The sequence below is a fragment of the Bidens hawaiensis genome, unplaced genomic scaffold (genome assembly GCF_021521415.1).
Source record: "Bidens hawaiensis isolate Kalapana, Puna unplaced genomic scaffold, B.hawaiensis_p1.1 tig00021514_1, whole genome shotgun sequence".
Lineage (NCBI taxonomy): Eukaryota > Viridiplantae > Streptophyta > Magnoliopsida > Asterales > Asteraceae > Bidens > Bidens hawaiensis.
Window position 1 is genome coordinate 192,361 of NW_027493347.1, and position 18,182 is coordinate 210,542.

At 34.5% G+C, this 18,182-nt stretch overlaps 1 pseudogene across 1 annotated transcript; it reads left to right on the forward strand.

Annotated features, from left to right (window-relative positions):
- The first annotated feature begins 1,914 nt into the window (after window positions 1-1,914).
- Window positions 1,915-6,813, forward strand: LOC143563749 (ammonium transporter 1 member 2-like; annotated as a pseudogene). The gene is made up of 2 exons (XR_013140720.1): window positions 1,915-2,448; window positions 5,756-6,813. The product of XR_013140720.1 is annotated as an ammonium transporter 1 member 2-like (transcript).
- Window positions 6,814-18,182: the final 11,369 nt, after the last annotated feature.

Genomic DNA, 18,182 nt, shown 5'->3' on the forward strand with positions numbered 1-18,182 from the left:
TTATCTAAAGATGATACAAATACAGGAGAGCTAGATACAAAATTTTCATTCGAATTAAAATTAAAACTACTACTAGACGAACACATTAATTAGAAAAAACCAAACTAGAAAGAGAAAATGATGAACACAATTTAGCCCCCAAATCTTACAAATGTGTGTTACTAAACCCTAAAATAAACTTTCTGTAGATAGCCTATTGATACTTTAGACTAATTAGAATAAGAACACTTGAGTTTAACAGACAAAATCGACTAAAACTAGCAAACACTAATAAAAACTAAATTTATTTATTTTACCTGACGATAACTACTCGATCTTCATAACATAAATATTTGTCCGAACATTTCATATTGACTCTCAGGTTGACTATATCAAGTTTTCTCTGAGTTTGACTTTGTAGGTGACTTTGACCCGTTAACATTGTCGATAACATTAAACTATGCTTGTTTAGACCTAACAAATTGGTTTCTGTTGCAACTTCCAAGCAAGGTCAATCACTAAAAGGCACCTATAGGAAGATGAGTAAGACGATGTCATGAAAGAAGAATCACTAGAAACAGAAAAAAATCACACATGGTCGTTGGTACGTAGAGCTAAATAAAAGAAAAATAATTGATTCAAAATGGATTCAAGACAAAGTTATGACTTGATGGGAATGCCTTAGGACATCAGTTTCAAACATTTTGCCAAACTCATACCATCCTTGTCGCTAGTATTTCAATTTGATTTAAAGTTGGACCATCTAAATTCCTTGAGAAGAAACGAAAGTTTGCAAGTCCACAAAAGCCTTTTTTTTAACAGCGTTTAAAACGACCGCTCAAATACCTGAGCGAGCCTTTTAAGAAGAGATGTCAACCGTTTACGAAAGCTTTAATTGGCTTAAAGAAGGCCCTTGGTGTGTGGTATTTGGTAATGTAGGATTCATGGGCACTTTCAAACACATGGAATCATCACAAGACCAAATGAGTGTGCACAAGAAGATGATGTTATACATACAAGTTTGTCTAAGAAAGCGGTGTTTGTATTTAAGAAAGGAATGATTGAATAATTTGAAATGTTAGATGTGGGATTGCTCCAATCTATAAGTATGGTTATCAACTTTTTAAATGCCACTTTGGGCTGGTGAGTGCATTAAGTGTCACATTGAATTGAATGCGACACTCACGAGTGCCGTTCACTCGATTCATGTTCTTTGTCACTTGCACTTTTCAGCTTACTTTTTAGATGGTGAGGTGAGGAACATCTTCGATGGTGCTCAAACGGGCCCATGCCTTTTAATCTTAACCAACTGTACGACCCAGTTTTATAGGATGGCAAGAGTTGGTGTCTTTTATTATTTGTTTGGAGGTGTTGTTTTGGTACTTAATTATCTTCATGTTTTGATCTAAGTTCTTTTGCAAAACAATTATCTTCCTATAATTTTATTGTAACAAAATGTCAACTGTACTTTAACAAATCGAACTTCACATCAATGACTAATAATAATCAATACTGATATTCTAACCAATGACGCTTCTCGCGTTCTTAAATTGAATAAAGTTATAAAAATAAACTTTCATTGTGAACTAATATAAGTGTAAATATATGATGATTATGTTAAAAAGATTTTCACTTACAAAAGTGAAAGTTAAAACAACACCATTTTACTTGTCACAATAAGTTAATTTATATAGGATAAAATGGGGAAGTGACTTATATACCATCCAAATGTTGCATGTGCCATAAAGTCACTCTATAGAATTGCTCTACATGCCTTTTATCTTTAAACTCCCAATTTTAGCGGTCCTCAAGCATCATCACATTGTTGTGGACATAATTAGTTTCCACAATATGGGTAGGAGCGTTGACTTCAAAGTCTCTCATCTCATGACGTAGCATCTATATTCACACTTTAAAACCAAACCACACTAACCACACCCTCACCATCGACTACCCTTAGCCATGGCGTCTCCCTCGGACTGCTCGGTGGAACACCTAACCACTCTCCTCGGTTCCACTGCCAACGCCACCATGGCAGCCGACTACATATGCACACGCTTACAAACACCAGCAACAATTTTACCAACATCTCATATGCCATTGACAACACTTACCTCCTCTTTTCAGCATACCTTGTGTTCGCCATGCAGCTTGGGTTCGCAATGCTTTGTGTGGGGTCCGTACAAGCTAAGAACACCATGAACATAATGCTCACCAATGTGTTGGATGATGCAGCCGGAGGCTTGTCTTATTACATATTTGGCTTTGCTTTTGCCTTTGGTGTACCCTCAAATGGTTTCATTGGAAAAGACCACTTCGGGCTGAAAAATATACCAAATGTTGATTATGATTATAGTTCCTTTCTGTACCAGTGGGCGTTTGCTATCGCGGCTGCCGGTATCACTAGCGGTTCCATTGCCGAGAGGACTCAGTTTGTGGCTTACCTTATTTACTCGTCATTCTTGACAGGTCTCCTTTTTTCTTATTATCTTCTATTATTGGATTTGGTTTTATTGAAGAAATAAAAAATAAAAACAAAGGTGACTCTTTTGCATTAGTTTGAAATCTCAAATAATAAGTACGAGTGTTTTCCTTTGGTAGAACTAACCGGCCAAGTTAGTTTTTTTTTTTTTAAAACTAACCGATTTGATGAATTTGGTAAAAAAATAACTTGTTATGGTTAGTTTAGTAAACTACTCGTGTCTCGAAAAGTTTTAATCTACTCGTCATAACTAAAACATTTATGCAGTACTCGTGATTGTTGATTACGATGCATGCAACTATTTTAGTCATGACGATTAAATGGTTAATGAACTTACTCGTCACGGTTAGTTTATGGCCACATGGCATGTTTTGATTGGATCTACAAACTACTCGTGCACTAAAGTAACATACTCGTCACGATTAATTTGTAATATCTATTTTGAGAATTCTTTGAAAATCATACCTAAAACTAGAATTTTGTTTTCATAAATACCTATTTTAAGAATTTTCCCATAATAATACATGATGAATATAACCAGTTATATTTGAAACTTGAAATTTTGTGAATAAAGATAATTCCACTAGTATAATTATTATACACTTGCATTTGATGTTTAACTCACTACTATAAAAACAACCCAAATTTTTTTTACAAAAAATTTCTACAAAGTTCATACAGCATGTAATTCCAACAAATTTTAGATGCCTTTTAAAAAAACAAAAATAGTCTTGATTTTGCTACAGTATTGCAACAAAATAATAACAATATGATTGTTAGTTAGAAATTGTAGCTAACTCTCCAATAAAATTCCAACTAAAAACACATTTGTCAGTTATATTTATTATTTTCGTTGGAAAAAACTGTTAGAAAACATTATATGTATAATTATTTGTGTTATCTAAATTATTATGCTTGTATTATAAAGCTGTAGCAAATTAGAAATTTATCAAAAACAAAATAAAATAGTTAATTGTGTTGGAAAGTTGTAGAAATTTTTTAAAAACATACTTTTGTAGCAATTTTGTACCAAAAGCCGCTGGAAATGACTAACCAAAAACTAAAGAATTGAAAATGAAAATAATTGCTATGAGAGGCTAAACCACCCGAGTCATCCCGGGTATAGAGTATTGTTCCCATAAGCAAAATGGACTGAGAATCAAATGATAACTATACTAGTGAGACAAGAATTTGTGGCTGATAACAAAATGAAATTTCAAAGTGTTACAAGTTATATTGTTAGTAAATATTGTTAATATTATCAACCAATGAACTCTAACTTGATTATTAAAATTCATCTTTTAACAAACATATAAATAATATGGGAAAAGTTAACGTACAAATAAAATTAACGTGCTAAACGTGAGAATCAAATAGAATAATTATATATATAGAAGTAGAGTAATTATACAATTATATCATAGAGTAATACGTAAATATTACTCCATTATGTAATTATATAATTACTCTACTTGATTAACATGTTTAACACGTTAATATTATTCGTATTTAATCCAAACCCTAAATAATATAATATATTTTAAATAATATAATATATGTGGTATTTGTTAAAAACACTTGAATAAAAAAAATGTAATTTTTAATAAATTCGAATATCTCTTTATTTTCAAAAAAAAAATTCATAAGATAAGATGCAATAAAAAAGAATATCTGTGGACCAGTGTTTTTTTATTGGCGTGAGAAACTGTATTATTTTCCATAAGTTTTGAAAATATGGTATCTTATTTGTTTTATATAACACGTGTACGATTTCAAGCAATCACTGGTGTGACTGTGGATCATTCAATTCATTCAACAATTTTTTTTCTTTCACTCTAATTTTCCACCTTTAATAGTTCGTAAAAAATAATGGCTACATCAAAATAAAAATAAACGAACAGTAAGCTGCATCACTATCCTACTGAAACAATTAATTTATCTCCTAGTGTAACAAATAGATTTTAAAGATGTGTATATGAGTATCACAAACAAATACTAGCTAGACTTATTTAAATATAGAGGTGATTATACATGCTTTTAGAAAGAAAAAATTTCAATATCCAGATCAGTCAAAACCGACATAATTTATGTGCACTTCTATGTTTTCCTTTGGAAACAAATTATATGAGTACAATCGTACATTAAGATTAGATTTCAGATGATATTTATTTTAATCTTTTGAGTCTTATTCCCGTGTATCAATATTTAATATAATATGATGATATGAAGCTAATAATATAATAAAGGGTTAGGTTATAATAGGAAGTATAGTTTTTGTAGGAAGGATAAGAAGTAATCTTGTTCATTGATTTTGAACATGAAGGGTTGAGATTAGTTTATGTGGAAATCATGTGTGAAAATAAAGGGAATGGTATAAAAGGAATAACACATTTGTTGACTTTTTCTCTCCACATGCAAGACACATACCAAATTCCCCCATTATTTTAAAACGTCCATAACTTTTTTTACGACGTTTTTATTGAAAAACAATTTCACCATAATAACGAGTGTCTTTTTATCTTTTATATGAGTACCATATTGTTATATAAAATTTAAAAAATATTAGTGAGTTTTTTACGTATTGTATTTTACCAAAATTGTGTTTTACAAAATTGTATTATACAATTGTATTTATCATTGTGTTTTTTTCCCATAGTGTTTTTTTCTATTGTATTTTTTACATAGTGTCATACGATTGTGCTTTTTATTGTGTTTTTATCATTTGTTTTTTTTTTCATAGTGTTTTTTTTCCATTGTGTTTTTTATATTGTGTTTTTCATAGTGTTTTTTATTGTGTTTTTTTTGTGACCGTTTTCCGGTTACTTTTTTCCGGCGACTTTTTGGTGAATTTTCCGGCGATTTTTCCGGTGAAATTTTCCAACGAAATTTCCATAGACTTTTCCGGCTAGGTGGTGACGGTTGTGGTGGCGGTGGGCGGTGGAGAGGTGGTGGTTGTAGGAGATGAGTGAAGATGTAAGTGGGTTTTATGTAAGTGAGTTTTTTAGATTAATTTAAGTGGGTTTTGAGATTAAAGTAAATGGGTTTTGATAATAAAGTGTTAAGACTAAAATACCCTCTTTCCTAGTCTTCTTAGAAAAATCAAACTTCTTATTTAAACCTAACCCATATAATAAGTTAGTAATAAGCAATAGCAATATTAATAAAATTTGCTTGATAGACCGTTTAAATCATACTTTTTGAACACATATAATATGCATCTAAATATGACTTATGACGTTGGCTTAAATAATTAAAACTAAACCATCCCTAACATGTTAATTCTAATGATTGTAGGTTTTGTGTATCCTATAGTGTCACATTGGGTGTGGTCAACTTATGGTTGGGCTAGTGCCTTAAGAAAACAGGAAAGTGGTAACCTCTTGTTTGATTCAGGAGCCATTGATTTCGCCGGCTTTGGCGTGGTCCACATGGTGGGCGGGATTGCTGGCCTCTGGGGTGCGCTAATCGAAGGCCCAAGAATCGGCAGGTTCGACCGCTCTGGCCGGTCTGTCGCCTTACGAGGCCATAGTGGTTCATTAGTCGTGTTAGGTACTTTTCTTCTATGGTTTGGCTGGTATGGTTTCAATCCGGGTTCCTTTCTGAAAATCTTAGTACCGTATAATACATCGCACACTTATTATGGTCAATGGAGTGCGATTGGAAGGACCGCTGTTACCACCACACTGGCCAGGTGCACAGCCGGACTGACCACTTTGTTTAGCCGACGACTACTAGTTGGTCATTGGAATGTGACTGATGTTTGTAATGGGCTGCTAGGTGGTTTAGCCGCGATTACCTCTGGTTGCGCTGTGGTTGAACCATGGGCTGCAATCGTTTGTGGGTTCATTGCGGCATGGGTGTTAATAGGGTTTAACAAGCTAGCAGAAAAGTGCAAGTATGATGATCCGTTAGAGGCTGCACAGTTACATGGTGGGTGTGGTGCATGGGGATTATTATTCACTGGGATGTTTGCCAAGGAACAATATGTCAATGAGATATATGACATACCGTACGGACCACGGCCTTATGGGTTGTTTATGGGCGGTGGAGGGAAGCTATTCGCGGCACAGATTATCCAGATACTAGTGATCATTGGTTGGGTGAGTGCAACCATGAGTCCACTTTTCTACATTTTGAAAAAACTCAAGTTGTTGAGGGTTTCTAGAGAAGATGAGATGGCGGGAATGGACATGACTCGACACGGTGGATTCGCGTATGTTTATCATGATGAAGATGGTAGTTCTCACCCTCCTGCGGTTTCACAATGAGAAGGATTGAACAATCGGGTACTAGTCCGGGACCGATCAATGGATCAACAAACAATGTTGTGTAGCCAACTATTTAAATCTTCTTTTAGTGTTTTAAGTCACATTGCATATCATTCAAGACAATGCTATATAGTGTACTAGCTTTCTTTTAAGGTTGATATTGTGATCATAAATATTGTGAAGGGTTCAAATTTAGATATACTAGATGTAAGTGGTCTTATTCTTGATGAACCCAATCTAAATGCTTGTTTAATGGTAAACATGTGTATATTATATGGATTTGCTATGCTATCATGATCTCGTTTTTCTTTCTTATTTTTTTTTACCAACAAAACTTTTCATTACCACCCATAGTAATTAACTTGTATTCTTACAATTTACTTCTAGATTGATCAAAATCTTTACAATGAGTCTCCATTTTGTTTTCCATGGCCCTTGGGTAGCCATCACCGCTGAGTCTTCCACCAAAAGATGGTTCCTTTGCCTTGCCTTCTAATTGAAATTGATCTTCAAACTGCACTGTTTTCATTGAGCTCCAGTTGCCTTCATTGTGCACCGGAAATAATATTGTCATTAATTCCTTACCATTTCTTCCATACCCTTTTGGCTAGATGTCTTTCAGCATGTTGTTGACCCCCAGCCACAAAAGAAAAGGCGAACACCACACGAAAAGAAAACACGAAGAGAACACTCCACTACAAACACGTAATAGAAACGCACACATGCACACTACCAAAACCGCACATATACCAAACTCACAAGCACGCCCTTCCCATTCGAGTGTGACGTACAGATTGTTCAAAACTCATGTGACACAATTAAATGACAATATTATCATTAATTCATTCAAGATTCAAGTACACAAGTTCAACAAGGAATTACATTCAATAAAAGATAAACTAAAATCAACTTTGTCAATTATTTAAAATATCCTAAGTGTAGTGTCTTCACTATGACATCATCTTCTAATAAAGTTACATGTAGCATGTATATAAAATAAAAGGGTCAACGAACAATTAGTTGGTGAGATTCACACAGTTTGATATAAATACGTAAGAAATCGTACAATTCTATGAACATGTGTAACAACGGAAGCGAGGTCATTTCCAATGGATAACAACCAACGTACTCGGATAAACGTACAACGCATGCAAGGTCTTTTTCATTTGGGGAAAACCAACGTACTCGGATAACCGCACAACACAAACAAGGTCCTTTCCAGTTGGTAACAACCAACGTACTCGGATAAACGCACAACGCAAGTAAGCAAATAAATGCACATGTCCATAATGTGAATTGTAGTTTGAATAAAGCATAACTAAGCAAATGTTTGAATAGTATATGCATGCTACCCCCAAAATATATAAAACGTATAAAAAAGATAAAATTCTTACAACAATGATATATAGCCTCACGAGTTTAGGACTTGTTTAGAGAAAAATATTTTATTTTATTTTAAAGATTTTATTAAAATAATAACAATAACAATAACAGTCGCAGTAGCAGTAGCAGCAACAGTAACAACAGTAGTAGTAGTAGTAGTAGTAGTAATGACCTATTTGGTTAAAATGAAATTTCTTTTGGAGGAAATTAACTTAAATATACTTCGTATAACAAAATATTTTGTGAATATATGAATACATATATTTATTAATTGACTATTTAAAATAATCAAGATTTGAAATTTCAAGTAAAAGGTGTTTATAACAGAAATAAACGTAGAAAAGTATGCATGGAAAATTTATTTTTAAAAATTTAGGCATAGTTGATGATTTTGAAAAGCTTAAGCATTTGATTCCAGAAAACAAGTAAAATTTTAAGTGGACAAGGAATGCGGGGTAAGGTATTGCATGACGGAAACGAGTTAGGTTTTTTTTAAGAGTATTGTGGGTGTGCTTGGGTTATTACAATGGTAGCAGGCTTGAAGTACGAGCACAAGGTAAGGCAGAAGGTTGAGATTAATGCTTGGGTAACAGGTCATGGGGATAAATATGTGGTGTTGAGATGTATAGTTTCGTGGCAGGAATTGATGAGGTGGCCGAAATTATCACAATTTGGAGCACTAGACATCGTGGTAGCAGAGTGGTGGAATTGCATGTGTTACACAATAGGGTGGGTTCTCGTGTAACTATCTTTGTGGAGTTAGGTTTGAGTGTCCAAGAGTTGGGTTGGGTCTGGATTGGTTCGGCACAGGTTTGGGGTTTGAATGTATTGTTGTGGTTGGTGATGAATTTTGGGTTATCACGGTCGGGATCATGACGGTCAATTTCTCGATGATCTTGGTTGTCGCTTTGTAGGTTGATTTTCGAGGACAACGTCGAGGAAAACGAGAAGACATGATGCGAAGCGTGAAGGATGAGACGTAAATATGAAATTCGTATTAATAACCGAATAAACATTACATGAAACATTCCTAAAATCAGAATCAGTCATATAAATCATAAAAAATAAGTAAAGAAATAAAATCGCATAAAACAAAATTTGAAGTCGAAATTGAAATGCTTATGAGTCAGCATGAGTTTTCACGTTTCAATAATAATCTCGATAATCTTTGAATAAACATCTGGATTTAATGCAAACTTAATATGAGTAGTGAAATTGAATTGAAAATCGAGTGTTCATGTACCACCATAATTGTTTGAATTTTCAATTAAAATTAAAATAGTAAATGAATTATATAAAGAAAACAAATTGAAAATTGACTATTCATGCATCACCATGACTTTTTGTATTTTCAATTCAAAACATAAGAAATAATGAATATATACTAATAAAGAAAACGAATTGAAAATTTACTATTCGTGCATCACCATGACTGCTCCTATTTTCAATTTTAAACCATAACAGTAAATGAATGTATAAATAAAGAAAATGAATTGAAACTCAGCTATTCATGTGTCACCATGACCTTAATTTCAAATTTTAAACCATAACATGAGTGTATAAATAAAAACAAATGAATCGAAAATCGACTATTCATATATCCAAATGACTTTTCAAAACCACAATATGAACAATTGAATCTTTGAAATCACACGTTGTATGAACCATCAAAACTTGTATGTTCCAATATAAATAAAAAATGCGTAATCAAGTCGAGCAGAAAGTTAGGTATTAGTGTATAACCAGTACTTGATAGACTTTCAATTAAAACACACAAATCAAAATATATAATCAAATCGAACCCAAGGTATTCGTGTATCACCACGACTTGTCAGACTTTTATTTAAAACACATTGTAAAACATTAAGGATCGAAGTCACACGTCGCAGGAACGGCCATGAGTTGTATGACATCCTTAGGAGTGTTACCATGTTCTATTCACAAAGAGAACATGGTCACGTTTGAAAGCTTAAAGTTGTGATTTGTATGGTGTTTGGTATGGTACGTTTTGGCCTAATAGGTTTCATGCCCTTTCCGAACTCTCTAGGTAAGCAACCGGGTTCCGTATCTGATTGTGATTTGTAAGCATTGTTTATCCTTAGGTTTCAATAACCTTGATGTCAAGAGTTCGAAAAATGTGACATCCGTGGCAAAACCGAGTACACCTTAGTACTTACAAACTCGAATAAGCGTTTAACCGCTTATTGCATAAAGAACAAACAAATAACCAAACGGGTCTGGTTATGGTCTGGATATCCCGGGGTGCCATCTATAAGTGATATACGATCTATGCAAGCTAAAATATTAGTAATATGGCCTTAGTTCGATAGCAAACAAGTTAAACGAAAACATGCTCGTTTAACTACCCGCTATAGATTTAAACGCGAAAGATAGTTACAAACCAAGCACTGTATCATCCGTTAAGCCGAAAAAGACTTACCAAACACTTATTGGAAATGTTTTAAGCGATTCGTGAAAATATTTTTGATTTTTACAAACATATAGTATGTTTTTATAAATTTACACAAAAATAGCCGAAAAACGCTCGTTTTCGCTCTGTTTGTCGCACCCGATATATTTTTGTCGCCAAAAACCGAACCCGAAATAAATTTGGACTCGGCATTTCACGTTCGGGCATGTAAATCGAGAAAAGTGGGCCAAATGGGCCCAAAAGGGGGCCCAACAAGCCCAGCCCGCCAAAAAAGACTTTTTTACCCTTGGTTTTTCCTTTAAATATTAGACAAGTTTAAGATATTTTTTGAAATCATTTTCATGAGAATTCTGGACACAAGCAGCTCTCCATCAAGAACCAGCAAGAAACTAGATAAAACTGTCATAAATAATCGATTTTCGGCTCGTTTAAACTCGATTAATATCATATAAACATAGCTTAATTGCCAAAAATCATTCCTAACCATGTAAATACCCTAAAAATGGTCCATAAATATGTTTTAATCATACACATGGTGAGGAACCTGGTATAATAGTTTTTTTGTCCATAAACACGGATTAAAGAGTTGAAACGGCGTTTTTACGGTTCAAAAGTTCGTTTTTGTGCACTAGCCGAAACCCTAAGTTAAGGGCTATTATGTTGATGAAAAATTGATTGGTTTGTGATATAGGACTTGTATCTAGCTTGCATAGAAGCACAGGAACCTGAAAACTTGGTTAGAAAGTCGGAAACGAGCCAAACCCGCTAAGGTAATGCCGAAACACTCGCTTACGGGCTGTTTAGGTTAAGGTTGTGATGTGCATATTTTTAGGACTTGAAATTTTGCAGTGACATCAGGAATCATATCATTGAGTCCCTGTTCAAATTTGGTAATTTTTTGACAACCGAGAATATTTGGTGAATTTATTACCAAATTGGGACGTTTAATGGGGAAAAATAGTTAAAATGCTCCAAATATTATGAAATTTTTCTGGGAACTCAGATTTTATGTATTTTGATCAAATATGAATTTTTATATCATTTGGAGAAGTCTAAAGGTGTTTTGTACATATGCGTTCGTGCGAATTTTTATAGCCGAATTTGGGCCGAAAAGAATATTTAACAAGCTTTTTACATTCTAGAATTGATACAGGTTGTTTTGGGACATGATTTGAGCATTCAGGAATTTTTGTGGAATTTTTGGAAATTTTTTGGGGTAAACGGACGATTTTCAGGCGAATATAGCTGACAAAATGAATTTTTATAAATTAATAAATCAGTAAATAATTCCAGAAATATTTTTATAAAAATCTACATATTTTAATTGATAAGTGGTTAAATTTTCATAATTTAATGATTAACGGTTAATTAATTATGTTAATTTAAAGATTAAACAAATTCAGTTTTTATAAAAACCGGCAAGTTCGCGACTAGCGAACCTGCAGGAATATCAAAGCACCAAGAGTGATCAAAAATCTTATTTTCGGATTAATTAAGTAAAAACGAATTTTTCTATGAGAAACCTGGACAATCCGGGTGGATTGTGCGCGTTTCTTCTCAAATCAAACTGAATAAACGGAAACGGGCCCCGTGGCTAATCCGGGACCCTAGTATGTGATCCTTCTTTATAACTTAATTATTTTATTAACCAATACATTTACCTAAGCTTATTTTCCCATAACTGTTTTCTGAACGCGTAAACGAACAACTTGGCCCAGCTGGGAAAACGGGAATCTGAGCCAAGTTCGGTTTTAAGTATTAGACATTGAACAACATCACAACCTAAGCCTATTGCCACTTTCTGGGCGTTCCAGCTATACCCAGATTAGTTATACAGCCCAGTTTAGTACTGAGATTATAATAATATTAATATTATTATAATATGGACTATAGGGACTAAGTGATAGCAAGGGAAACGAACCCCGAGCTGACCTCGCACTAAGTGCCTACAAAACTGTGAGTTTCATGACCCCACTCTTTAAACTATTTAACGAACTTTTGGGGTGGAAAGCATGTTTATACACGTTATCTTTCTGAAAACGGTTCAGGATATAAATTATCTGAACTTTATATATGAAAAGTCCCTACAAACATAATGATTGACTACGTGCTGATGAAAGATGATTATTATCGTTGATTGATATATTGAGTGGAGATAATACGAATTGCAAAACATAATGAAATTACATGTGACAGCATGTTTATACAAACACGTTATGTAATGTTAAACATAACTAATTTGGGAGATAACGTGGTCTGTAATGGCCATGGGGATAACGTGGTCTGTGATGATTATGGGGCTATTATGGGCGGAAAGGGGGCCACAATAGTAATAAACTAAAGTTGAGTATGGCCTATGAGCCAAGTTCTGCTGCAACTTATAAACTAATGTTGAGTATGGCCTATAAGCCAAGTTCTGCTGCAACTTACTAAACTAAAGTTGAGTATGGCCTATGAGTCAAGTTCTGCTGCAATTTATAAACTAAAGTTTAGTATGGCCTATGAGCCAAGTTCTGCTGCAACTTATTAAACGAACTAACTTGATTATGACATGAATGTTAAGAAAATAATGTGATTATGCGTATTGTGGGAGGATGGGGAGCCACAGTATTTGGTGATACGTGATAAATACTATATGTGTATATGTGTCTATATACATGCTATGTGATCAGCCGTAGGAAATACTATGTGTAGAATATACTAATTATTTGCGTGTACACTATATAATGTTTGAGTTTACGTGGAATCATTGTGGGTGGAAGGGAGACCACAGTGGTTGATGTTAACGCGGAACCGTTGTGGGCGGAAGGGAGGCCGCAGTGGTTGAGTTTATGTGGAACCGTTGTGGGAGGAAGGGGGTCCACAGTGGTTGGTTAAACACGAAAATTGGAAACAGGTAGTACGAACAAACAATCACGATTTTACCGAAATTTCGAATTCATATTATAAACTTACATGTGTGCATATGCACACACAAGGATATGGCTGTACATATTTATACAAACGTAAATACATATTTTTACATACGCGCGTACATACAAACTATGACTGTGTGGTACGCAGAACTGATTTCGTTAAACTTATGAAACTCACCAATTATTCGTAGGTGACCTGTTTTAACATGCTTTTCAGGTAATCAGATATGAGAAGTTACCTGTTTGATTGGTGATTGATGTCATGGGCATTTGAGTTAGAAGTAAAGTAATTAAAGAACCGGTTTGATTGTATCACATAGTTGGTAAAAGATGTTAGAACGATATAATATATTGTAAATTAGTTAGTAATGTTTCTTTATGAACAATGTATTTGATACTAGTTGTATCTGTTGTATTTCCGTTTTACGCTTCCGCAATTCGCTTAACGGGGTGTGACAGAAGTTGGTATCAGAGCCATTGGTTATAAAGAATTAGGTTATCCCATAGGATACCTATAATATAACCGTAGGCTCGATTATCACTGGGAAAGTTAATAATGAGTAACGATAGATACTGATGGATGCCGGGATGAACTCGAAGGGCAAGTGAGTTATTATGCTTCGGAACATAATAACAGACTTGCTTGTACGAGGGAATTCGGGAAGAAGTCGCGGAACATACTGATAGGTAAAAATGGCAACATACGTGTATAAACGTGATGATGAGTATATATGTAAGGTGCATACGTGCTTATCTGAAACGAGGTATAGGAATACGTGTACGTACCGTACTACCGATGATATTAAATCTTATTGTAACGAATATTATATTCGATTATAATCAATATTAATTATATCGTATCAAAATTTATATTATATTTTTTTATATAATTAATATTATACCTGTTCGTAACAAATAAAATATTTAATTTCTGTATTAATTAATAATATCCTTTATGATGATCTAAGCTACCGAAAAACGTTTTGTTCTGATTAACGATTGCATCGAAGGATATCGAGATCGGGTAGCCTTATGACAACTAAAGAACCGGTGTTGCTTGTAAGTGAGAATATGAGAATGCTTCAACAAGTTCAAACTAAATCTGGTGATATGCGAAACCACTAAGGAACTTAATATGCAAGGCCCGGGAAAGAACCATGGGAGGTGTGTTCTATAGACAATGATTTCAAGAATATATATATATAAATATATACATATAATACCTCTCAGCATGGGTCTAACCTTTATTTTATATACTCGTTTCTTTGACACTAAACTAAACTATTTTCTGGTCATCCTTCGATTTCTGTTGTTTGAAAAACAAACACCATCCCTTAGGGGAAATACTTAGTGATGAATCCAACTTATTGAATTATAAATATAATAACTACTTTATTGAGTCCCTAATTCTATAAACAGACCGTGACCACTAGTACATATAATGTATTAATGATATTTCAAAAAGAAATATTAACAATAATAATTTCCTTTACATATCACCAGTACAACTAATTCTGATGAACATCCTTAACTAGCAAACTCTTCGAATCATCTATGTTCGACAACCTTCAACGTCTCCTATATCACGCGATTTCAATCGATTATTATAAAATAAAAACCCCATAATCACGAAATGATGATGTGCCCCGACTGGAATGGAACCTACTAACCTCTAACTAGCAAACTAATAATTTTATTAAGTCCGACATGCCTACGAAAACTGAATGACCTGGCGAAAGAATATATTTTACCATATTAGTTAACAAACATTCAGAAGTCAGGTGGAATATACACATGCATTCCCATTATAACGTACTGATTAAACTCGTAACGAGCAAATATCTACCTACGGGAGAGACCGAACAAAAACAGCTTCCCAATAATTGGATCGTATCGGAACAATTGTCGTACAAGTTGTGAACTATTTATAATTGTTATAACGCGCGCTTTGATAGATAAGGATAGTACGGTATTGTCGTGTATAGCTTCTGATACTCCATACAAGCATATGGTGGTGCGCTATGCTAATATGGAGGACGATTTGGGCATTTTTAATACAAACATTGACCCCTATTGGGTTAAAATTTCTTGTCATGAGATGACAACTTTTAATATATATGCAAACTTTAGCTGTTGTTAGGCCAATTTTACGTATTATCCTTAGTATTCAAACCCGAGAACAAACCCGTGTGATATATACGTGTTAATTGAAATACCTGATTACTTGTTATTGTAATTCCTTTTGTGATCATTAGCATATGTGAATTTTGTTAATTGTGGGATAACCGGTTATTGTTATAGAATGGCCCCGAAGAAAGTAAACACGTTGTCTGACGCAGATATAGCCGTGATGATCGCTCGACAACTACAAACAGTACTTCCGACAATAGCAGCACAATTCCCTACTGGTATCCATACAACTATGAATTCAAATCAAGTGCCGAACGCTAACGCGGCCGTAAATACTAATCCCCCGACAAATACTACTACAACCACAAATGCTCCCCCGATAAATACTGATACTATCACAACTAATACTCCCCCGTTGAATACCAATATTACTTTCAATAATGATAATCTCCCACTGAACTTGAACAATAGTTGTAACAATCAAAATCCCCCACAACACGGATATCAACTTAAGAACTTCATGCTATGTAAACCTATGAAATTTAGCGGTACTGAAGGACCAAATGGACTAGTAAAGTGGATCGAAAAGACTGAATCCATCATTAATATCACTAATTGTCCACCAGATTTTATTGTCAAATTTGCTACTTCTACATTTGTAGACCACGCGCTAATGTGGTGGAATACTGTTGTGCAAATTCGAGGACAAGAGGCAACCAATCGTATGTCTTGGACAGAACTTAAAAATCTTATGATAAAACACTTTTGTCCGATAAACGAAATTCAGAAATTAGAGCAAGAACTTTGGAATCTAGAAATGAAGGGTGTAGATCACTTGGAGTATACCCATCGCTTTAACGAACTGGCTCGTCTAGTCCCATGGTCAGTTACTCCAGAATCTAAACGTACTGAACGCTACATTTGGGTTTAGCCCCCGAAGTCAGGAGTTTGGTTAACTCAACTGGCCCTATAACCTTCGAAAATGCCGTGTTACAAGCCGGCATTGTAACTTCTAATTTGATTAGAAGTGGTGCGTTAAGAACGCTCGGGGAATCATCTGGTACAAAACAAACCAATTATGGAGCGGGAATACAAGAAAGACAACAGAATAAATGTGCGCGCATTGCAATAGAAAATTACGCTATGATCAGTTCCGATGTGAAGCAAGATAAGTATAACGGGCCTTTGCCTAGATGTGGAAAATGTGGTTATCATCATGTTGGTGAATGTCGGACCAATGTGTGTCACAAATGTGGGAAGGTGGGACACTATGCCCAAAATTGTAGAACCGTTATGAATACTATAAATCTACCAACCCAACTCCAGGACTCACAACTACTCCAACCGCAACCAACACGACAACAACCAGTCTACCAAAACCAACCCATAATAAACCGTAATGCCTGTTATGAGTGTGGTAGTATGGAGTACATCAAGAAAGACTGCCCTAGATTGAACCCAATTGCAATGGAAAGACAAAGGCAAGGACCGGCATCGACGTCCAACTCGACTAGGGGACACGTATTGTGAATAAATTGGATAGAACAAATGTAGTGACAGGTACGTTCTTAGTAATGCCTAATATACTTTAGTTTATTTATTACGGACACTGATAGACATTTTGTTCCTATAAGTTATTACCTTGGAAAATATACCGTTTAGTAAAATAACAATTCTGTTTACTATAGAAACCACCAAAAGTAAGACTATAAATACTAACCATATTACTCGAAAAACTACCCTCTTAACCTAAATAACTAGCTATTCCCTATCGATGCACTCCCGGTGGAAGAGAGGAGTCATTGTGTAATAGTCAGTATGGACTAGTTAATTGAGTTCAAATAAAGGTTATATATAGAAATAGAACTGTTATACTGCTTCTTCTAGATAAAGAAGTGATCCCGTACACGGAACAAAACCTAGTACCCCAATGACGAAACACGGATGAGGAAAACTATACTATCCGTAACCGAAACTTGAACTTTAAACTTTTATAGCCTTAATAACCAAGTGATGAACAAGGAAAAGTCAGGCCAGATGTTTGGATAAACTGAGTACTAGTATAAAGATGCAAGCGAAATCTATGAAGGAATCATAGGCTCATGTGTTGTAAAGTGTGCACTATTATAAGTTCTGGAGGAATACTAAAGATCCTCGGAGATGCTACAACAATTCGAGATACCCCATTGGAAGTGGGAAATAAACTAAAATGGAACCCTTAACATGTGTTCCTTAAACATCCCGAGAAAGCAATTCAAGCTGAATGATAGTTCCCTGACTAATCCACTCCAAATACCTTCTTCTGATTTGTAACAACTACCCAACTAAAAAAAATAAATAAATAAATATTTTTGATTTTTACAAAACATGCTCGTTTAACTACCCGCTATAGATTTAAACGAGAAAGATAGTTACAAACCAAGCACTGTATCATCCGTTAAGCCAAAAAAGACTTACCAAACACTTATTGGAAATTTTTTAAGCGATCCGTGAAAATATTTTTGATTTTTACAAACATATAGTATGTTTTTATAAATTTACACAAAAATAGCCGAAAAACGCTCGTTTTCGCTCCGTTTGTCGCACCCGATATA